The 23,785-nt window shown below is 41.5% G+C and overlaps 1 protein-coding gene across 16 annotated transcripts in view; it reads right to left on the minus strand.

Moving 5' to 3' along the window:
- The window catches only part of ERC2 (ELKS/RAB6-interacting/CAST family member 2), a 937,892-nt gene extending 925,350 nt beyond the window's left edge, over positions 1–12,542 (minus strand). For 9 of the 16 annotated variants that reach the window (XR_006715875.1, XR_006715877.1, XR_006715878.1 and 6 more), the window contains exon 1: positions 12,341–12,465. The gene's annotated coding sequence lies outside the window, so the exon portion shown is untranslated. Of the gene's footprint in view, positions 1–12,340 lie in introns of all 16 variants that reach the window. The other 7 variants (XM_045493241.1, XM_045493237.1, XM_045493240.1 and 4 more) reach the window with 2 other exon arrangements.
- Positions 12,543–23,785: the final 11,243 nt, after the last annotated feature.

The raw sequence follows: 23,785 nt of genomic DNA on the forward strand, positions 1-23,785 counted from the left end.
AGAAATTCAAGGCACCTGGGTGGCTCAGTCGGTTAAACATCTGACTCTTGATTTCAGCTCAGGTCATGATCTCAGGGTCGTGAAATCAAGCCCCATGTCGTTGGGCTCCACACTGGGCATGAAGCCTGCTTAAGATTCTCTCTCTCCTTCTCCCTCTGCCCCTTCCCTGCTCTCTCTCTCTCTCTCTCTCAAATAAATAAATAAATAAATAAATAAATGTTAAAAAAAAAAAAAGACTGATGAGAAATTCAATTTCTATACCCTACTTTTGTAGAAAATGGCTTTCTGAATATGTGTTTTTTTTAAAGCTGAACAAAAGTTGACTACACTTACATGTTAAAAAGGGAAGCTCTGTTACCAAAACAAATAAATAATAAAATCCCAAATTATATCTTGTCCTTTATCATAATCCCCCAAAGCTTTTTTCTAACACCTCATATGTCCATAGCCTTCAATTTTGTTCTTCTCTCTCACAATTATATACAGGTGGCTAACCTAAGTACAAAGCATCTGACTAAAGGTAAACATCATCCATACTGGGCATGTCTAATGGTTTCCATCTTTGCCTCAGTTACATTAAGTTTATGAGGCTCATACTTCTCCCTACATTACTGCCTATATTTTTCCATTTCCACTTACTTTTTATAAAATAATGACAAGATTCCAGAAATATTCAAATAATCACACAAACTCTGCTATACAAATATGGTAAGTGCTGCTGAAATAAAACTACTTCTTGAGAGTTAAGATCATGATTATAATAGCTCAAAACATTGGTTCATAAGTTGAAGCACAGAAGTCAAGATTAATGTATGAAAGGGACTTTAGCAATGTTACCATCTAAAGTACAAAGTGGTGTAAGTCATACAAAAGTAAAGTCATAGGCAACTGACATGCATAGGGCATTGAATGTGGTTCCAGCACATAACTCCCAGTTCTGTACATTTCAGGGAGTACACCATTTCCATTCGTGAACTTTCTCATACCACTTTCAGAAGCTGTATACTATGAATTTCCTTTTAGTGTAACCAAGTTAGTTTAATGCCAACTGTAAACATGTTCAAAGATTTTAAAACAAGAGCCATACTCTCTGTGCTCTACTCAAAACTCACTGAAAAGAACTTGGTCCCTGATGACATTTGGAGAGATTCTCAAAGCCAACAAGCAGTGTGGAGTCCCATTATAGAACAGGAGCATCTTCACCTGGAAAGTGGTCTTTTAAAGGTATTAAAACTGCATAAATTGTGTTTGGTCAATGGAATCATAATGGGTAGTGCTAGGATTCCCAAGACCATATTCACAATCTTTCTATTGCTTTCCAGGTCATTCTACTACTTGCTCATGCCAATTTCAAACCCTATACTCCCACAAACACCAAAAGCAGGTAGTTATTGCCATGAAAGTAGAATGAAAGAATAAAGAGAATCCAGCATCTTTGGTTGTGTCAGAGATGAAACCCCTTGATGGTTAAGTTCGAACCTCATCTCCTTAATGGATCACAGGGTCTTCATGCCTTCACTCTGTCTGGCCTCTTTCATCATCTGGCATCCCCAGCTAAGCTAACCTCCAGCTCCACAGGTCTACTTTCACCTCCCCAAATCCCAAATCTCCTATTCTCTTGCTCATCTTGGACCTAGACTGTTCCTTCTACCATCAAAACGAAGGGCACCCCAGTTAACTCCCCTTAGTGCTCCACCTCACCCTAGGTGTCACCTTCTTCAAGAAGCCCTCTTCAGCCTTCATCCGTGAATCTCCTAAGCCCTCCGTGACACCCTGGGTGCTCCCCCATAATAGTTCCCATTACAATAGCCTGCTTATTTGTCTAGTGCCTCACTAAAGGCTACAATCCCAGAGCCCCTAAATATCACTTGCTCTGTTTACAGTTGCATTCCCTGTGCCCAGGAGAGGGCTGGCAAGAAGCAAGCACACGCACATTTGTTGAATATATAATATAAGCACTTAACTCTTTGTTAATAAAGTCCATCATGAAAGCACACTAGCCATTCTTGTTTTCCAGGATAAAATAGCTAATAAAATGACAATTACTGGGGCACCAGGGTGGCTCAGTTGGTTAAGCATCCAACTCTGGCTCAGGTCATGATCTCATGGGTTGTGGGTTCAAGCCCTACATCGGGCACTTTGCCGTTAGCGTGGAGCCCACTTCGGATCCTCCGTCTCCCTCTCTCTATGCCCCCCCGCCCCGTCTCAAAAATAAACATTTAAAAAATGCCAATTACTTAATTATTTGCATGAAAAAAACTATTGTAAAAAAATATCATTTTAGATCTGGAAAGAGACCAGATGATTTTGACACATACCAAGAGATCCCCAAATAAGGAGAAAAGTAGTGGCAAAGCCAAAAATGGAACTCAGGTCGTTTGACCCACAGGTCAGTACTCACATCTATATATCCAAAAGGATCTGCTCTGAAGTTATTCTAGGCAAGTATTCATGTTACTGAATTCAAGGTGGCCTGTCAGAGTATTTGAAGCCTGTGTACAAAAAGATAGTTTTGTCTTGGGCTTAACAGAAAAGGTAAAGAATTTCCCTTGTGTACCCCTGCTAACTGTTCCATGCTTACAAGCCTAATGAACAGCAGCCACTGAAACTCAGTTGCCTTTGTATCCACCCAGCTCAAACAAGATCTATTTTCAACACGCTCCTAAGAATGCCAAACACATTCACAACCAAACCTCCTGCTTCCCGCACCCCACCCCCACCCTGCCATGGGGAACTTCCAGGAACAAGATGGTTAAAGGGCCAAAATGCAAAACAAAGAAGGGGTAGGAGGGAACTTTACCCAGAAAGAACACACACACACACACACACACACACACACACACACACACACCACAGGAAAGAAAGAAGATACATCAAAAGCCCTCCTCTGAGAGCCAAATGTGAAAGAGTCAACAACATTGCTCCCAGGATCCTGCCCTTTGAACCACAATCTTGCTCCTCCAGGTGATGACAGTTAACTTGGAGCTGGCTGAAAGGAAGGCAGCATGGTTAAACTGCCTTCAACTAGACATAAGAAAGCCATCCTGGTAGGAGTTTGGCAGCCACCAGTTCACCAAGAAAATAACCAGGGAACATCGCACCAATCCAACCACACATCTTGCAGAGCAGTTCAAACCTCCACCTTCAGAACAGAGTTCACCAACAGGGCAACTCCAAAACCCTATACCCACTTCAGTCACCTTGGACCCACAGAGGATGAACTTCCCAACTCGACCACACCCACCTTGTTTTAGAGAAACTTGCTACATAAGACCTAGTAACTACAATGCATAACTAGGTTTAGTTTTTCATATAAAACCCTGCCCTTTCTTATTATAATTAGCCACGCTGCTTTAGTGGAAAGCCTCTGACAGTCTGTATAAGGATCTGAGAGTATTCCTACAGAACAGTCACATTGCTCAATTCCCATCCAAGCTCTCATCTTCTAAGCCACTAAGAAGTTGCCTTGAATTAATAGTTTGCTCTTAATACATTTACAGGGAATGCACTTTGCTGCCTGCAATTCATTCATACTCTGAAATCATGTAATGACAACTACCTTTAGGGGTGGAAAGCTGCAAGGCAGGGAAGGAAAAAAAATGGAACAGGAACACTAACAGACCTGGCATGCACACACATGCACACGTGCAAACACACTGCACACATATAAGAGAATCAAGTGAGCAAAATGTAGAATCTAAAGAACAAACCATGGCAAAGTACAGCTGCTTGTATAAGGCATCTATGATCACTGTCAGTGGCCTTTCATCCACAGGTGTACCCCAGAGATGCCCTCCGACCCAACCCACACTTTTCATCCACTGGGGCCACAATCTCACTATTAACTTCCAAGAAAAAGTAATCACTTAGTTCCTTCCTGAAAGTGCTGGCTGCCTTTCTTTCACTTCTCTTCATTCTCTTTTTAATTTTGTTGAGTGCCCACTAGGTGCCAGCAACTAGAGATTTCCTGGAACTTCAAAGCAATAAATCTGAAAGATGGAAGTGGAAAAGGAATGCCCAAAAGTTAAAAGCACAACCTGAGGCACAACACTGGGAAACAGAGCCAGCCAAGGACTAAGGCAATCTGACAATGGCAGAAGCTGAACTGGCCCAAGAGAGGGGTGACCATTTATATGAGCAATTAAGTCAGTGTGGTTGTAGCCTTGACCTTCCCCAGCTGAGGCACAGTGAATAGCAAATCACAAAGAGGACTCAACCCGAGCAGTGAAAGAAAGCCAGCCTGGCTCTTCCTGGTGCCTTTGCACTGACACTGGGTTCAGGGTTGTTTCTGCTGTAATCAAGGGGCCATACACTACTACTACGATGGCAAGCGATAATTTAGGAACCTTGAGGGTCAGGCAGATGCAGGTTCAGTTTCTAGATCTGCCACAGCATTAACTTTGAGCAAATCCTTCTGTTCATTTATTCAATCAACAGATATTTATTTGAGCATCTACTATGTGTTAAAGACTCTTTTAGGCACTGGGGATACAGCAAAAGGCAAAAGCTCTTCCCTTCATAGAGCTTAGCAAATTCTTTGAGCCTCAGTTTCCTCATCTACAAAATGGGAATAATATACCTACCATTATAGGTAGTTTGAAATGAGGAATATAAAGCACCTAGCACATAATAAATGTTCAGTGAATGGTATCCTTCACAGAACAGAGCTAACTTAGCTACAACTCCCAACTAGAGTGTGAGCTCCAAATGAAGAACTATCTCTGGTTTACCTCTATACCCCCCCAGTACCTATCACATAGTAGGTGCTCAATGAGTATTTCACAAATCAATGAATGATTATTCAATCAATAGTAGCCATTATTATGGTAACTTATAATCATTATTCTTTCCCAAGCCACTGAGGTTCTATTACCTAAAAAAGCAACAGGGAAGGGGGCACCTGGGCGGCTCAGTCAGCTGAGCCTCCAACTCTTGATTTCAGCTCAGGCAATGATCCCAGGGTCCTGCGATCGAGCCCACGTCAGGCTCTGCACTGAGCATGAAGCCTGCTTAAGATTCTTTTTCTTTCTCCCTCTGCCCCTCTCCCTTGTTCACTCTCTAGCTTTCTCTCTCTCACTCTAAAAAAAAGTCAAAAAATAAAAAAATAACAAGGCATTAAGTTAAAGCCTTTTTTAAATAAAAGTAAGGTGCACTACACAATATATCTTCAGACTTCTTTTTACATAAAAGAGAATGTTACTAAACGTAAGTATTCCAATTCAAGAAATCTATTAGTACGGAGACTTGCATAGGCAGCTGACGCAGATGTCTGCCCACTGCTTTCCTAACCATAAAGTAAGGACAAGTTGGCCAGGTTTCAGGTTGATCCATAAGACACTTAAAAAGTACAGTTAAATGATGGGGTGCCTGGCTGGCTCAGTCAGTGGAGCATGTGACTCCTGATCTTAGGGTCCAGGTTCGAGCCCTACATTATGTGTAGAGATTACATTAAAATAAAATCTTGTATAAAAGAAAATACTTGATAGCAGCACTCTCAACAATAGCCAAATTATGGAAAGAGCCTAAATGTCCATCAACTGATGAATGGATAAAGAAACTGTGGTTTATATACACAATGGAGTACTACGCAGCAATGAGAAAGAATGAAATATGGCCCTTTGTAGCAACGTGGATGGAACTGGAGAGTGTGATGCCAAGTAAAATAAACCATACAGAGAAAGACAGATACCATATGTTTTCACTCTTATGTGGATCCTGAGAAACTTAAGAGGAACCCATGGGGGAGGGGAAGGAAAAAAAAAAAAGAGAGGTTAGAGTGGGAGAGAGCCAAAGCATAAGAGACTCTTAAAAACTGAGAACAAACTGAGGGCTGATGGGGGGTGGGAGGGAGGGGAGGGTGGATGATGGGTATTGAAGAGGGCATCTTTTGGGATGAGCACTGGGTGTTGCATGGAAACCAATTTGACAATAAATTTCATATATTAAAAAAAAAATACTTGAAGTTTGGCACACGTACTAAAAGATAATCTATCAGAAAGGTTATGCTTTAAAAAGAGTGCTACATCAACAAACAATCACAAAAGCTCAATGGCTTAAAACAACAAAGGTTTATTTCTTGGTCTCATTATATGTCCAATGCCAGTTGCTCATTTAGTGACTAAGGGACTCAGGCAGATGAAGACTCCATCTCAACACATGCTTCCATAACTATCACAGCAGAAAGCAAGCACTGTTCGGTCTCACACTGGAAAGTAAATATTCCAGCATAGAAGTGACACTAGTCACTTCCAACATACACCTGGAAGGAGAGAAAAGTAGCTAGGGTGAACATAAACAATCTCTACCAAAGGTGATACTAAGACCAACAAGCCGTGGAATAACAAAAGGATTTGTTAAAGAGAATGCTCCAATAAAGCAACTAGACAGCTCTAAGGTTCTCAAATCCTAGACCTCAGAGGGTGTTTTTTAGAGCAGTGGCCTAAACATGAAGACATCTCAAACAACACAAACCTGGACTCTGAATTTTGAGAGCAACTCTGATTTTTTTCTATAACTATACTGAGGGTCCAGATAAGCTTTTATTTAGGAAACACAAAAAAAGTTTCTACAGCTGAAAAACATTAGAAAAACCACTAATGTAAACCAAATCCTTTGTTTTACAGATTAAAAAAGTAGAGGGGGGGGAGGGGGGAAGGAGGCCCAGGAAGTTAAAGTGACCCCACCCCACCCCCAGGAAAGTTCCAGAATGTTTACCAGATGTAGAAATAAGTCCATTGATAGATTTGTTGTACAGCTGCACCACCCTCTGGCCTTACCCTTCATCTTTGCTCTCTTTAACTGGCACAATAGAGCCAGACCCAGACCAAAATCATGTCACACAATAAATGGTATGGACGGTAAGTAGTCCCCACCCTACTGCACTAAATAATGATTCACATCCCATTAGCAATGCTCTACATTACTCATTCCTTATTTCCTGGCAAATGTGAAGCCATTAGTAGAAGTTAATACTAACCTTCAGGACACTTTCATTTTGTTCTCAGAAGACTACAGGTTAACAGCCAGCTAGGATGTGTATTCACTCAATTTCATTCTTTTCTCATGTCCCAGCTTTGCTTCATGCCCAGTTTTCCTCCACCTTTCATTCACACTAAAGCACTGGGTGCCACATACTTAGGCCTCAATGGTCTTCTAACCCCCAATCTTTCTTTTTCAAATCATCTTATACTATCAAGCCCATGAAATAAACTAAAGCTTTTCAACCTGGAATGCAGTTACCTCAATTTTATTCCAACCTACTCTTCCAACATTATCTCTGTTGTAGTACTGATCCTGCCGGGCCAAAGGCAAGATGATGGGCCTGGAAGTCAAAATAACATAGTAATAAATCCTAGATCTGCAAGTTCCTTAATCTGAGTGTCAATGTTCTCACCCTTAAAACAGTATGATGGCATCTACTTTGAGAGCGTCTTGAGAGTGTGTAACAGTGAGGATTGTGTTTGACTACAAGCAACAAATAGTGGCTTGCAAGTAAGGAGGTAATTTGTTTTATGCAATAAGAAGTATGGGAGAAGTCAGTCTAGGCTGGTACTATGGCTCAATGACATCATTGAGATCAAGATCCTTCCAGGTTCCATTTTTACGGAGCTGTCATTAAAACGGAACCATGGAACCATTCAAAATGGTTCTGCCATTTTGAATATCTTTGTTGCGGTAGTTGGCTGCTGCCCTTTCAGGCACTGCACCTATGTTCCCAGGAGCAAGAAGCAGAAAGGGGCCAAAGCTGTTGCGGTATACTAGCCACATGTGTCCTCCTCACTAAGCTTTTAGGAAAGTCCTCATCCAACAACATCCACTTACATCATTATAAGACCTGAGTCTCATGGCCACTCTAGGCTGTAAAAGAGTCTTGGAGAGTGAGATGGGCATATTTCCATCTCAAACAAAATTGAGGTTCTTTTAGTTAGAAAGGAGAGAATGAATATTGGATAAGCAATCAGTAATGTCCATCATAGTATTAAATTATACATTTTAGGTAAAGTGCTAAGCACAGTAGTTAACAGCTCAATAAAGGTAGAGCTGTAATTACTACCATTATAATTACTGTTGTTATTATTACTCACCTATCTTACCCTCTGATCAAATGGAATAACTCATTATATCTAGATGTTCTCCTTACATTTCTACTATATACTTATCTCTATGCTCTATATGTATTTCCAACACTATCTCTGCTTCAAGGTCCAGAAAATGCCATTTCATCCAAGAAGTCTTTCCTGACACCTACCCCTAATAATTAGTTCTATGGTGGCGGAACCCACATCTGACAAAAACTCCTATGTTCATTATTCCATTGAGCCTCGTCTCTTGGAACACAGTAGGCTCTAATAAACAGTGCCTTGATAGTTTAAGTAATTCATGTACATTTCATACTCACATTTATAGTCAACCCTTTAGAATCAAACATGGTATATTCCTATAATGTAAAAGTTAAATGTTAGGTTTGTATGTCATAAAGCTAGTTGCGGGACAGAGAGGATGCAGATTGTATTCCCTAAGAATAAGAAGAAAAACATTATAAAATTCTCTAACACACATTACTTTTTATAAACTGTGGGAGTTCAGATTACAGTTCATCAAATATTCCCTCCTCTACTATAGGCAGAGTCTACTTTTACCCATAGATGTTGATCTTCACCATGTGACATGCTATGTCCAAAAAGGTCATTAGTGAAAATGACATTTGCTTGTGCAGTTTGACTTGGCTATCAAATCCAGTTACCTGCCGCAAGAGGGCCATGGCTTAAGTAGCTGCGATCCCTTCTGCTTGGGCCCAAGAACACATGGGGGAGCAGACCAGAACCCAACATGTAGCCCACAGGACAGCCATCCCAAGAGCCCAGCCTAGATCAGCCAAATCACAGTCAACTTAAAAATTCAGGAGTGTGAGAATTAATACCTGTTGCTGTAAGTCAAAAAGTTTTGACACAGAGCAAAAGTTGCCTAATATAACTTCTATCAATTGATGTATTTTAGCATTTCTTACATGTTGATTCACTTTGTTTCTTTTCTTCACATAAGAAAGAACAGTGTGAAGCATATCTGTCTTTGGTACATCCAATGATGTCTGTCTTTGGATCAACTGTTTTAGATTTATGAGACCAACATTCCCATTAATATCAGTGCTTTTTCATTTTCCATTTGTTTATTTTTCTAAAAGAAAGTCACAACAAAGTATCAAGCAATAATATAAACATTGCTGAAACTAAACTGTTGACTGGCAAGTAGGTCTCCCATATAACAGCCAAAATGTTAACTTCTTATCTGATAAAAGGCATTTAAGGGTGTCTGTAATAAAACAAACAAAAATGTAGATTATACAAAGTCAATATCACCAAAGTCAAAGGCTGTCTGTTGAGGTGAATTTATGGATTCCATTCATTTAAATTCATATTTGAGGGTATCTGTTTCAGCAAACCATGACCATTGAGTTTCACCAATGGGAAGACGCTGATAAGGCTTAAGTCTTGTGGCCTTTCCAACAAAATAAAATAAGGAGGCCATACTATTTTAATAGAATAATTTTAAATACAATTATATTTACTCACTAATGAAAAAGAGTCTCTTTGTAAGTGAAAGAGAAAATAAAATTCCAATCCCTTAGCAAATGGGGGAAAAAAAGCCAACTGAATAAGATCATGTATTCAACCAATACCTATTCAAAACTCCAACTGGAAGTTTAAGGTATCAATAAAAATAGAAGAGCGTGGGTTTTGTTTTGTTTTATCTTCTTTTAAATAATCATCATTACATTTAGAACCAATTTCCACTCAGCTAAAGTTGACCTACCAGAAATATATAATACACGAAGTTACTAAATTTGCCTATTGGTAAGAAGTGACAGCCTTCAGAGTGGCAAGACACATAGGACAATGCAAAGGTCATTAACATCGCAATGGACTCTTAACAGAACAGGCCCTATGTATGCTGGGAGAGTCCATACTTCAGAACAGACACATAGACAGCACAACCCAAATTCGAATTCAAGGCCATAGCCAAGGTCACAGGCTCTGGGTCAGAGAAACCTGTGTTGAAGAGATCCTCTTACACTAAACTGTGACACGATACAAAACTCCTTTTAGCTTCCTTATCTATAATTTGGGGGTAATAATAACACCTACCTCATAGGATCTCTGAAAGTTTTTAAAAAGATAATGTATGTAAAATACTCCACAAAGTGCTAGCATATGCAATAGCAATAATAGTAATAGTAATAATACTACCCTCACAAACCTGGCTCCTACATGATAACCACCCTAATCAGTATACTCTGACTCACCATCTGTTCACAAAACACTGAATGCACAGCTTTATAGTCACATCCAGATACAGCTTCTATAAGCTCTCTGATCAGTAACTTTTCTAGTGAATTCAGGAAAAGGGCACTGAAAAAAATAAGGCTTTCACTAATAGAGAATTGAGACCACACTCCCTCCACCCATGAACATCTTGCTGGTGAAACCATGCTTCCATCACCATCCACACATCACCCTCCCAAACTGTGCAAGGCTTTTATTAAAGCACAGAGGCAGACAGACAAGATGGCTCACCTTAGGAGCAAACTCACCTTAAAAGCAAACTCTTCTACCCTGCAGAAATGATCTGGCTTGACCCCACTGCCACCTCCAAACTGACAGCCAAACTGTAAGTGAAGAAGGCAAGCCCTCACTTCCAGAAGTTGAGTTACACTGCCAAAAACTAACGGAATCCCTTCAATCCGTGGTTATCCTAACAAGGCATGCTTGTCTGCTTCAAAAATATCTTACAAATCCATTAATAGAGCCAAGAACCAAGTACTATATACCGAAAAACTATGTGACTTTACAAGGACAAGAGTGACCATAGGAGACAAAGTGCCACACCCTTTTTCCAGATAGCTCAACAGTAAATGGTGTCACTTATAAAGAAGTCTGCAATTCTAAAGAAATAGGTGGGCAATTCTAACCCCCCAATACTCCCCCCCCCCCAACACCACTGCATTATTTTTTACACAGATCCATTTCATCTTTTTGAAGCCAATGGCCTGAGCATCCTCAACTACCACAACTAGTGAGGGGAGGAAGGGGCAGAGAAGAAACAAACACAAGTCAAGTATACTTGCTTCTGAGCCCATTTTCGAAGAGTTTTCCTCCCGCTTGTCTGCCTCTCACAGCTGGAGCCTCATACCTGGTGGAAACCAATGGTTAAGTAAAACCACTGATTTAAAAAGCCAACCAGGAAACTAACCATGACAAGTGGGAGCTGCCCTCCTCTCCCGAGCGTTGATTGGCTCTTGAGGTTTTACCGGTCCCCGTTCTGCCCACATAAGTGGCAGGTGTGACTGTCAATCACAGAGGGACCTGACAATTCACCACTCTGGGAGTACATTGCCTTTCATCCAGCAAAGGCAGGTAGCCGCCTAAAATCGATCCGCTCATAACAGAGCAGACCCTCCCTCTCTGGAAAGGAGAACAGAGACCCTTAAGTACAAAATAAATAAGCCCGGGTCGATCCGAGAGTTTATGAGCGCTGTTTTATTAACCCGCACCAAAGCAGTCCTTAATCTTCACTGTCCTAAGATGATCTTTCAAACGCTCGGACGAAATTAAAAAAAAAAAAAAAAAAAAAAAGGAGAAAGAAAAAAATAAGGCACAACCTTCTAAGTACCCCTTGTCTTGTATAATTCGGAGATGGAGAGGGGAGGAAAGGAATGCCGTTCAGTTTAATTTCACAGCGTATTCGTTTTCATACACCACCACCCTCTACCCCTCCCCAGTAAAGCCGGCTTCATTTTCCCTGACACGGGTTTTTTTTTTTTTTTTAACACGCTCCCCTCGGAGCCCACCAAGGCAGTCAGGCACCCCACCCCCCTGGGCTGGGGCTCCACCTTTCTCCACTTTGTTCTGCTTGGGGTTCCCCCAGACCCTTGCCCCTGCGTACACCCCACCCCTTGAGGCAAGGGGGGGGGGGGAAAGCCAGGCGAAAGAGGGGAGCTGGAGAAAAGAAAGGCGATGGCAGTGAGGGTGGCTGCCGGAGAGGGACTGCAGGAGGTGGCCCGGGCCGCCGGGGCGAGCGAGCGGCGCCCGCGCGCCAGTGCAAGCCGTGCACTTGTTCCAATCCGGGGGTTTCTACATCAAGGCAAATCCGCCCTTAGGCCGCCCCATCCTTTCCCCCGCCCCAGAAAGCCCCGGGGGAGGCGGATGGTTCACCCCTCGGCTCCCCGTGATAACGCATTGCAGCTCCCCACTAGTGAGGGGGACCCGGCACGAGGGATGCCCGGCATGGGCGCCCCGAGGGAGCCGGGTGCCCAGCGGCCCCGGCCCCGGCGTCGACGTCTCACCTTTCCGATGCTCGCCCCGGGGCCGTCCCACATGGATTTTTACAACCTCACGTCGCCCTGGCCCCGGGCGGCCGGGAGGAGCTGGAGCCGGCGCCGGAGCCGGAGCCCAAGCGAGCAGGAGCGGGAGGAGGAGGTGGAGGAGGAGCGGGGCGGGGAGGGAGGGCACGGCTCCGAGAGCCGGGGCCGGGCGCGGGGCCGGGCGGGGCTGACGGCCGAGGGGGCGGCACCCGCCGCAGTCCCGAGACGCGCGCTCGCGCGGCGCTGCCAGGGCTGCGCTCCGCCGGGCCCCCCGCCCGGCCGCTCCGCGCGCTCGCCGGCTCGCCGCGGCCCTGACTCACATTCCCAGCATTCCCGAGGAGCCGCTGGGGGGGCCGGGGCTGGGACGCGGGCGCCTCCGCGGGGGGCAGCAGAGAGCGCCTGGCCCTGGGTGGCTGGGGTCTTCGAAGCGCCTCCTCCCGGGAGGCCGTCTTGACGCACGTGGCCCTCATTCTCCTCTCCCCGACGCCCCTTCCCGGGTACCCCCCTCCAAAAGCAGCCAGGCACTCCTGGGACTAGTCAAGTGGCTTTGGCGACAGGGGCAGGGATGGCACTTGGTAGAGGAGATGCAAACTGTCTTTTAAGTTAAGCTTTAGAGGGGAGGGGAGGTTGAGGTTCCCATGCCCTGGCACCCTATTAACTTAATCTTCTTTAGGAGGGTGAAGGGACTTCATAAGATTTTTACTTTCTTGTTCTCCCAAGGAGAACAGCGAATGGAAGATGAAAAAGGAGCAAGGAAAAAAAAAAAAATCACCATCATCATCATCATCATCATCATCATCATCATCATCATCGCCATTCATTGAGTGCCTTCTCTGTGCCCTGCAATGTGCGTGCATCATCCCGTTTAAGGTAGAAAGATGGCGTCTGAGTTCATTCACACACACATGTATACACCTCAAGATAATTTGCAGCAGGAGTTTGGACACGTTTTACATTGGAAAAAGCTTCCAGCCAACAAGTCTGGAGCCCTAGCCACTACCATTTTGTATTAGGGAGGGGACTCCAAACCTCACTGGAAGCTCCAGATTTGGTCTCTCACTGAGTAGTCAGTTTGCAAGACTGGAGCAGTGATTTCCTTTCTGTCCTGATGAGTCTGCTGCCAGCAATTTCAGTGGCCAGATCTAAATGTTTCCTGCTGGGAAGCTTGGGCAAATGAAGCTAAATCCAGCCATGAGATGTCTGGATAAGCAGAGGTGTGGAATCAGCATAATGACTATGGATGACTCCTTCCTTCCTCCCATGATGGGAATTCAAATATTAAATGGAGGAAGTAGACTCTACCCAAATGCCCTGTTCCTTAAGCCTTCCTTTTACACTTGTGGTGTTTATAGTTTTTCACAGACTCATATTCCCTGAGACCTCTTCGCCCTTACCTTCTTCTTTCTCTCAGTCACAAGAAATCTGCACATATTCGATTGACCCAGGTGCTCCAATGTAAAACCAAGCTACATCTGTTGTGTTTAGTTTCCCATGTACATCCTTGACAGCCTCTGCCAAAAAGGCATGATAGATAGATAGATGATAGATAGATAGATAGACCTTGTTGAGAGTCCTTTGAGAAATCCTAAAATCCCTTACCTTTTGAAATGTGACCAATATTTCTTGACTACCTCCTATGTGCACCACTCACATTTTTCCACTACTCTCACAAAAACTCTGTAAGATGTTTCTGTCTTTCAGAAAAGTCAGGTAACATACCCAGCTGAGACTATATTTAAATCTATACCTAAAATTCACTATTCTCGTCCACCCAGTCTCTTTTCCTTTGATCCATGGTTCTAAACAGGAATCATTGGACTTCATAGGGACAACTTCTTGTTTATATGCCTATGTACATTTTTCCCCCAGAGAGAAGATCTATGGTTCTCAACAGATTTCTTTCACATTGGGTCCTTGAGAAAGTTAAGAATAATCACTTTAGATCTCGCGGTCCGGGAGTTCGAGCCCCGCGTCAGGCTCTGGGCTGATGGCTCAGAGCCTGGAGCCTGTTTCCGATTCTGTGTCTCCCTCTCTCTCTGCCCCTCCCCCGTTCATGCTCTGTCTCTCTCTGTCCCAAAAATAAATAAACGGAAAAAAAAATTTTAAGAATAATCACTTTAAATAGAAAACAACTTTATGTAGTAAAACAAGGACTGGAAGTTTTAGGGATCGTAAGTTGTCTTTATCCTCTCTGGGGCTTAGTTTTCTCATCTGAAAAATTAAAACCTGACCTAAAGGATGTTTTTTGAAAAAAAAAAAGTTTACTTATTTTGAATGAGAGAGAACATGAGTTGGGAGGGGCAGAGAGGGAGGAGAGAGAGAATCCCAAGCAGGCTCTACACTGTCAGGGCAGAGGCCAGCATGGGCCTGGAACTCACAAACCATGAGATCATGACTCGAGCCAAAATCAAGACTAGATGCTTAACTGGCTGAGCCACCAAGTTGCCCCTGGACTAAAGGATCTTAAGGTACAGTACAGCAAGAGAGACAGGCAAGAAAACAGGTCATTACAATACCACTTATGAAGGGACAAAGCTCTGGGTGCTGTAGGAGCATATAAGAAGGACAGCCAATCTTTTCCCTGGAGTTCAGGGAACGGCTTCCCAAGGAAATGTCATCAAATTTCCACCCTTCCTGTCCCACCCTGTGCTCAGCCCAGAGCAGCAGCCTGCGTACTCTGTGAATCCAACTGTAGGAGATCAAATCTTTGGAGAACACCTGCCCCTGGGTGGGCTGTCATAAGCTCTCTCCAGAATATTTGAAACTGGGCCATTGGAATGAGTCAGCCAGTGGGTACTGAACGGTGAGCTTGTAGCCCAAATCAGAACTAGGGCATGAAAACCATGATGCCGAAGTCACTGAGAAATGAGCTCTAAGACCTTTGCTGGTCTGCAGAAAGGAGAATAGCTATGAAGACAGAAACTCAGATTCCTATAGATCTAAAATATTTGAGTATCCGACTTCTTACTTGATAACCCCAATGTGGGTATCTAACTGGCATCTCAACTTGGTTTGTTCTACACAGGACTCTGGGTTTTTATGTTCCAAATCTCTTCTCTCCCAAGGTCGTGGATCAGATTAATGACACTACCCTTTATCCAGTTGCTCAGGTCCAAACCTAGAAGCATCTCTGATTCCCCCTTTTGCTTATACCACACATCTTCTCCATCAACCAGTTTTGTCAGCTCTGCCCAGTGCCACGTTAGATCCTGAAGCAAAAAGAAAACTGTATACTCCTATATATATTTTTTGAACCAAGTAGAAAAAAGTAATAAAATCTCTCCAATGGAAAAACACCACTATATCTATAGCCTCATGTTCCCCAATATGTTCATTCACCACTGCCAATCCTCATAATCCTGCCCAATAGATAGACATCGTGGCCAAGTGGCCCAGGAACTGAGCACTGGTTAGAAACAACTGTTCTTGTTGCACAATGATATAGGGTCATAATACACAACAACAACAACAACATCTCTCTCTTTTATACATAGAGAAGTTGCAGGACTGAGATTCAAACCCATGTGTTGGTTCCCAAACTGGCCCCCCTATGTGGAGAGCAAGGAGAGGCCAAAGAAAGAGGCAGACCAGTCCAGTTTGGTAGGTGGCAGGTTTAATAAGCAAGGGACCTTACATACAAGGCTTGTCTCCAGTGATTGCAAGACGAGTAAATCTCTGCACCTGCCCATTAGAATCTTAAAAGTTTATGTAAAGGCCTTAACTGCATTCAGTCATGTGTACTGTCCAAATGCTTTCAACACCTTATTCTCTCAAGGCTAAAGCCTTGAAATGGCTCCCACTGTGGGAACAGTGGGAAGAGTGTACATTCTAAGGACTGGGAAGCAGATAAGGAGCCTCAAATAACCCAGGTCCAACTTATGGGTCAAATGGTAATCATATCCTCTCAATTACTTCTTCCAACATGAGGCAGTTTGGCTCCAGAATCAACAAGACAAAATCAAATGGACTTAGTGAGTGATTGGATATGGGACAAGAGGGAGGATATAGGAATGCTCCCAGGAGTCTGGTTTGGGCAACTGGATAATGTGCCACTCACTAAGACTGGAAATAAAGGTGGGGATGGGTGATACAGGTTTATGAAAATTTATGAATAATTTATGGGTTCAGCTGGAGCTTTCTAAATTTGTGGTGCCAAGGACCTCATGGTGGAAATATCCGGAAGGTGACTATCTCAGTGTGCTTTGAAGTCAGATGAGAGAAATATGAAGACTGTGCTTGGAAGTCATCACATTTGGTAATTAGAGTCATAGGCATGGCTGAGTAACCCAGTACAGTCATTAGCCATGGGAAGAATTTAGTTAGATGAGAAACAAAATCCCTAAACAACTCACAATTATTTGTCTTTAGGCATGCGGTTATTTGTACATGTCTCTCAACAGGATAAGTTTAATTCAAGAGAAACATCATTGGGCTGCCATAAAAGAAAAAAGGTCCAATGAACTGAGTCACTAGCACCAACACCACCACAGTTAATTGGATCAGAAATAATTATCTGATGCTTAGGAAGCCAACCTATTGGTTTAGCTAAACCAATCTAAGCCAATTCTCTTTGCCATGAATGTTTTAAGACTTTGTAGGCTTAAGCATCATAGCAAGCATATCAAAATCCAGCACCATCAAAATGTTTTTTTCCAGGTGGAAATTTTTGAAGGTTTTTTAGCTTTCCTTTTAAAATTATTTGGCTAATTCATTATATTCACTTGTGGCCATGATTTGTCCATAATCATAGAGCATACTCAAGAATTATTGTGAGATGAGAATGAAATCTAACCTACAATTATTTTCAAATGGAATGAAATGTTTGTAAATATGAAAAACCATAAAGTTATATTTTGTAGACATTCATAATTAAACATTTATTAATTCCCCATTTAGAGTTTCCTATGAATCTGTAATCTCAAGGTATGCAAGTCTTTCAGGGGCTTGCAAAAATGTTGGTTAGTGTTCATATAATGTACAATTACATCAATTGCTTTAGTTCCTTGGTTTCTCATAACTTTCCATTTCCACAATTCTGGCCGCTCATAAAGTCTGGGGACCCTTGATGTCCTTGGGTTCCATGAGAGGCCCCTGTGTCCCTCCAATGGATGCGTACCTTTCTTTTTTCTGCCTCAGGTAGCTTGAGCAAGTTTCTTTTCCTTGCAGCCACAATTACTCCCTGATTGGAAAAGCCATCTTCTTCATGCTTAAACAAACAATGCCCTTCATTCCAGTTCACTAGAATCCAAAGGCTGAACTTGCCTAGCTACCAGATTTCCCAAAGAAAACAAACCTGGGGGAAACCTCATAAGTAGATACTCTTATAGTTATTGGGTATTACTTACTCTGCTTCTGGAAAATGTGGCAGATGGCCACGCCAAACCCTGAGCCTGGGCTGTGTCTGTTTCTTTATGGCATTTTCCATGATATACTGCCCATCCCTTAGACCTCCCCTTCTTTCTGCATTCCCTGGCGTGGCTATTTAAAGGTAGTTCATTAGCACATTTTAAATTATGCTAAAAGCTGTAAAATTAAAAGGACTTTTTACCATGCCCATTTTTCAAGAATAACTTCAAGGTGGAAAGTCCTCTTGGAAACCCCTAAGAAGAGAATTAACTACAGATACAAGGTTTAAAAACTTCAAAATACTGCAGGCTCACATATTCTTTTGGCTTCACTCAAACCCTTACTCCTTTAGACTAGTGCTTTTTGCTACCAAAGCAGTTACATTCAAACACCACCATGTTCTCTTTCTAAAAAGCTAACAGCATTATGGAGAGTTAAGCTATTCTAGAAACCCCTGAAAAGTTCTTACCTTGAATCCTATCCACATTTCCCCCCATGCAGATGCTGAAAAGACCCAGCAAAACTTTAAGGGAGCTAATAATGAGATTCATTACATGAGAGAAAAATCATTTTTAAAATGGGGATGAGGGTGTTGAAACATGAAAGATATATGAAATATCAATAACATAGCAAAGCCAACATTTTTTCTCTTTTCCTCCATAGTGGCAAAAGTTCAGCATTTAATAGTTATGTGTCTTCAGACACGTTACTTACTTTGAGATTCAGTCTTCTTACTTATTCATACAATGGGAGTAGTTCGCAGTTTCTTCTGAATATGGCTATGATAAGGATAAAATAAAACCATCCAGGAAAAATCCTTAGAAGACTCAAGGAATGGTGGCTTTTCTGCCCATAATGCTGATAGCATTAGGGAAAAGAGTAAAACTTACATTGCTAGGAGTCTTAAACAAATCTGTGAAACTCTACACTAAATGGTCAAGACTTAAACAAGGCAAGTGAGATACTAGCTTTGGGTGCAAAATTTAAGGAGGCACCAAAATCTCAGCACTCAAGGTAAATCAAAAATAATATAATATTTTTGAAAAACAAATCAGCAAACTACAGCCCATGGGCTGACTGCCTGTTTTTGTAAATAAAGTTTTATTGGAACTTTTAGGAACAACAACAACAACAAATTTTTAAGGAAACAAAGAGAAAAAGAGGCTGGAGCTTCAATTATAAAGATTTTACACCCTGGTGTTCCAAAAAGAATTTCTTACACGAGGACTTTTAACTAACAACCAACTTCCTGATGTGCTTCCAGCACATCATTCCTGTGCTGTGAGAATGTCTGTGTTCATCTATTATCTTTACAGCCTGGATGGATCTCTTTGGGAAGGAGAAAAAAACCACCTCCCCTAAAGGTGGGTTCTTGTGGAGAGAAAGGGTAACTAGACACCTAGAAATGTTTCTGGGGACTAAAGTGGACTTGTTTACCCAACTTTACCAACGACCCAAGGTCTACAAAATAAGAGCTTTAGCGCTACATATTTGAAAAGTCACTGAGAAAAATGTCTGAATAAACACTCTGAGAATTCCATAAACACGAGTTGTTTTTTAGTAATAGGAAAATCGTTAATGTAATATGAAGAGTGGAATCTGCAGTTAAACTGCAAAGATATAAGTGATGGGCCCATTAATCAACCTGCCTCAGGGCAGGGGCTGATGCTAGATAAAGGTAGAACAGGGCCTGGAACCAGAAAACAGGAGAAGGTGCTAGTTTTTCTTCCAACCATTAGGTATATATCCTACCACCTACAAAAATGGCTCAGGTTACTGAATGTTCTATCGCCAAGCAATTCTTACAGACAGTAAAAAGCTTCATAACTTATGTTGCCAAAATTCATCCATTTCTTGAAACAGGCTTTGGATCAGCTCTGAGAAACAGAGTTCTTTTCCAAACAAAAGCTTTAACTACACAATTAAATGAAAGGGAACTAATTTGCTTGGAGGAGAATAATAAAAGAAAACAAGCTATTTTGAATGATAAAAATATGTACCAAATTGGCAACAGCTTCAGATGATACTCCTGGGTTTGATTAATGAGATATATTATCAAGTGAACAAACAAAAAGCATACTGGTTTAGAACGTTTTCTGCTTAACTTTGTAATGAAAATCCTAAAAAATAAAAAAAATTAAAAAAATAGCTTACAAAAGAAAGAGAAGTACATTGTAAAATAAAATTCAAACATTCCAGGAAAAGTGAAAATCTACCCTCAGAGACAACCAACCACTTTTAACAGTGTATATTCCCTTGGATTTTTTAAATGTATATTTTAACAAAAATTGGACCCAATTATGTTTTATTTTTCTTTCAGTATCTTTTATCTTCTCCTTTTAGCTTTAGACCTTGTCTTTCTGTCTTCAGGGGTTTTTACATCACCTTTCCCCACTAGCCATAATGATTGCTCCAAGGGCTAGACACATGATCACAGCCAGGCCAGGCAGACTCCTTCCCTGGGGTTTTTCAACTGGCAAAAAGGAGCTTGATGAAGGCAATTACAGAGTTAGTGGCATCCATGCCTCCACTCTTATAGAAAATCTGCAAACATGTAGAAGCAGAGATAAGAGGCAGAGAGTCTTGGCTCTGAGAACATTCAGGTCCCTGATTCCACTGCCGAGGACCCCAAAGTTCCCATCATGCCCAAAGCTCTTCTATGCAACATTGTCTTCAACTCTCTGAGCTACTCCAGAGAGTTCTTACTACTCCTTCTAGTTCTTACGACTATGCTAGACCCATAGTAAGTTCTGTTTCTCACTGAAGCTATTTCTGCCACTTGCAACCCAAGGAGTCCGAGTATACATACACTTCTGCAATTTGATTTTGTTCAGCTGAAACTGTGTACATCACGGAAAAGTTCATGTCAGTGCATATTGTCCTTTTCTCTTCTAATGTCTGAATCATTGTCCATTGTATGGATGAATGTTTTTGACCTTCTTCTAGAGCCAGAAACACAAGACATTTTTAAAAGTGATAAACACAAGATTCTCAACATTACTAATATCAGGAAAGTGCAAATCAAAACCACAATGAGATATTTCCTCACACTAGTCAGAATGTCTAATACCAAAAAGATAAGAAATAACAAATTTTGGCAAGGATGTGGAGAAAAGGGAGCCTCATGCACTGTTGGTGAAAATGTAAATTGGTACAGCCACTATGAAAAATAGTATGGAAGTTCCCCAAAAAACTAAAAATGGAAGGAAATATCATACAACCTACTAATTCCTCTTCTGGGTATTTACCCAAAGAAAAAAATAATCAATTCAAAAAGATATATGCACCCCTTTGTTTACTGCAGCATTATTTATTTACAATAGACAAAATATGGGAGCACCCTAAGTGTCCATCAATAGATGAATGGATAAAGAAGATGTAATACACACACACACACACACACACACACACACACACACACACACACAGAGGAATATTAGCCGTAAAGAAGAATGAAATCTTGCCCATCGTGACAACTTGGATGGATCTAGAGACTCTTAGGTATGCTAAGTGAAATAAGTGAGACAGAAAAAGATAAATACTGTATGATTCCACTTATATGTGGAATCTAAAAGACAACAGAAATAGATTTACAAATACCAAAAATAAACTGGTGGTTGCAAGGGGGAAGGAGATAGGCAAAGTAGGTAAAGGGGATAAAAAGATACAAACTTCCAGTTATAAAATAAATAAGTCACAGAAATGAAAACTATAGCATAGGGAATGTAGTCAATAATGTAGTAACTTTGCATGGTGGCAGGCAGAGATTACACATGGTGAGCATTGCATCATGGACATAATTGTCAAATTGCTGTGTTATACACCTGAAACCAATATAATATTGTATGTCAACTATTTCAATAAAAATAAGAATGAAAAAATAAATAAAAAATAAATAAATAAAAGTAAAATTAAAAAATAAGGTACTCAAGAAATAAAATTAGGGGGAGTAGAAGGATGGATGAAACAAAAGTGACACAATGTCAATCAATGTTGGAGCTAAGTTCATTTTCGCTATTTTCTCTACTTAAGTGTATGCTGGAAATTTGCAAAATGAAAAATTAAAAAGAGAGAGAAAGAAGATAACAAGAAAGAAAGAGAGAGACGTAAATCTTGCTGGGAAGTTGATGGTTGTTATGTAAATGAGAGGCCAGCACTGAAGAAGTGTGAGTAACACCCATTCCCCAACCAGCCATACAGTACTCATCATACCTGCCCAAAGGAGAGTCCCCTGCGGGATTTATGATCATCTCTGCCACGCGACTAAGGATTATGCCTTTTGCATGTCAGGTGTCTCCACCACACCTCATAGTAAACTCAAACTCATCCATCCATTCAGAGGGTCTTTAAAACTCTTTGTCAGAAGAACTTAGCCAGTGACTTGAGAGGAGGCTATGTTTGCCTTATTTGTTGAGGCCCACAACCATAAGTACCGTTACTATTGAGTTTGAATTTGCCTAAAGATCTAACACACAGTGTTTCCACCATGCAGTTTCCCAGACATGGAGCAAGTGTAATAGAGCTGAACTTGGGTTTTATGGCCACAGAATAATGAGGTCAAGTCCCAGTCCCTCCATTTATGAGCTGTGTGGTCCTAGGTAATTTATGTAATCCATCTAAGCCTATTTCTTCATTAGAAAAAAAAAGGGGAGGGGGGAGGAGGTGATTAATAGTACTTGCCCTGTAGACAATTTGAAAGAATTAAATAAGAAACTGCATGGGGGCACATGGGTGGCTCAGTCAGTAGGCGTCTGACTTCAGCTCAGGTCATGATCTCATGGTCCGTGAGTTTGAGCCCCGCGTTGGGCTCTGTGCTGACAGCTCAGAGCCTGGAGTCTGCTTCAGATTCTGTCTCTCTCTCTCTCTCTCTCTCTCTCTCTCAAAAATGAAAGATTTTTAAAAATTTAAAAAAATAGAAATTGCATGGAAAGTTTCTATGACTGTGCTAAGCTCATAGTAAATGCTCAGTAAATGGGAAGTAACATCATCTTCTTCATGATGTACAGTGAATTCCGTTGTTGGGGCTGTATGCGGTTTCCACTTTCTGAGTTTCTCAATTGCCAGTGTGACTTTCAAAAACTGTTCTTTCTAAACTTTCAGAACACACATAAAAAGCTGGGCGCCAGCCAGAACACATTTGGAAGCAAAACAGTCCTAAAAATAAGAAAGGGATGCATGACTTTTTGTAATGTTGGGTTTCTCTTTAAAAGAAAAATTACACTGTGAGTAAAGATCAAAATTCATTCTTTCTGTGACCTTGTTCAAAAACAGAGTTTATTGGAACATGATGCATGTCAGATGTTGTTTAGAGTGGCATATGCCCTTCTCAGGGCATTTCAAACATATGCTGCATGCCTTCATTTCTCTCTAGCGGGTATTTCAGGGCTGAAGAAGGAAGAATGGTCCTGCATTGGAATACAACATCCACAGTGCTCACATCCACTGTGGAATACAACATCTACAGTGCCTTCCCTAGAGTATGTTCTGCAAAATAAAAACAGGTACAAAAAGAATAATTTCCTAGAGCCATAAGACAAACAGTTTGTGAAATAAAATTCAAGGGCCTTTCACATATTGGTTTTAAGTCACCTCAGGAATTCAGACTAATATTCATAGAAAATCTACCATGGGAAAAAGTGCAACCTGATTTTGGATCCAATTTAGTGCCTCTCCAAAAATGGGCTCATTTTTGCCTGTTCCTCTGCTTAACACCTTCCTCTCTCACCAGTTCACCCAATTAATGTCTATTCAACTTTCAGTCTCAACTCACATGGCATCTTCTTCAGAAGCTCTCCCTGAGCCATCTGTTAGGTGCCCATGCTACCAAATCTCATTGACCCCTGCAATTCTATTTCATGGTCCTTATCATGACTATAATGGAATAACTGCTTGATTCACAGACCCAGTGCTGTCTACCCAGTGCCATCCAGCACCTATATGCCCAAGCTCCATCAGGAATAGGACCATATCTATGACATTGACATCAATGTCAGGCCTAGTATAAGTGATATAATAAAACTGTTGAAATTTGAGAATAAAATCTTTTATTCCATGAATTTATACTATTTGGAAACTCAAAGA

Source organism: Leopardus geoffroyi, chromosome A2 (assembly GCF_018350155.1).
Source record: "Leopardus geoffroyi isolate Oge1 chromosome A2, O.geoffroyi_Oge1_pat1.0, whole genome shotgun sequence".
Taxonomy (NCBI): Eukaryota; Metazoa; Chordata; class Mammalia; order Carnivora; family Felidae; genus Leopardus; species Leopardus geoffroyi.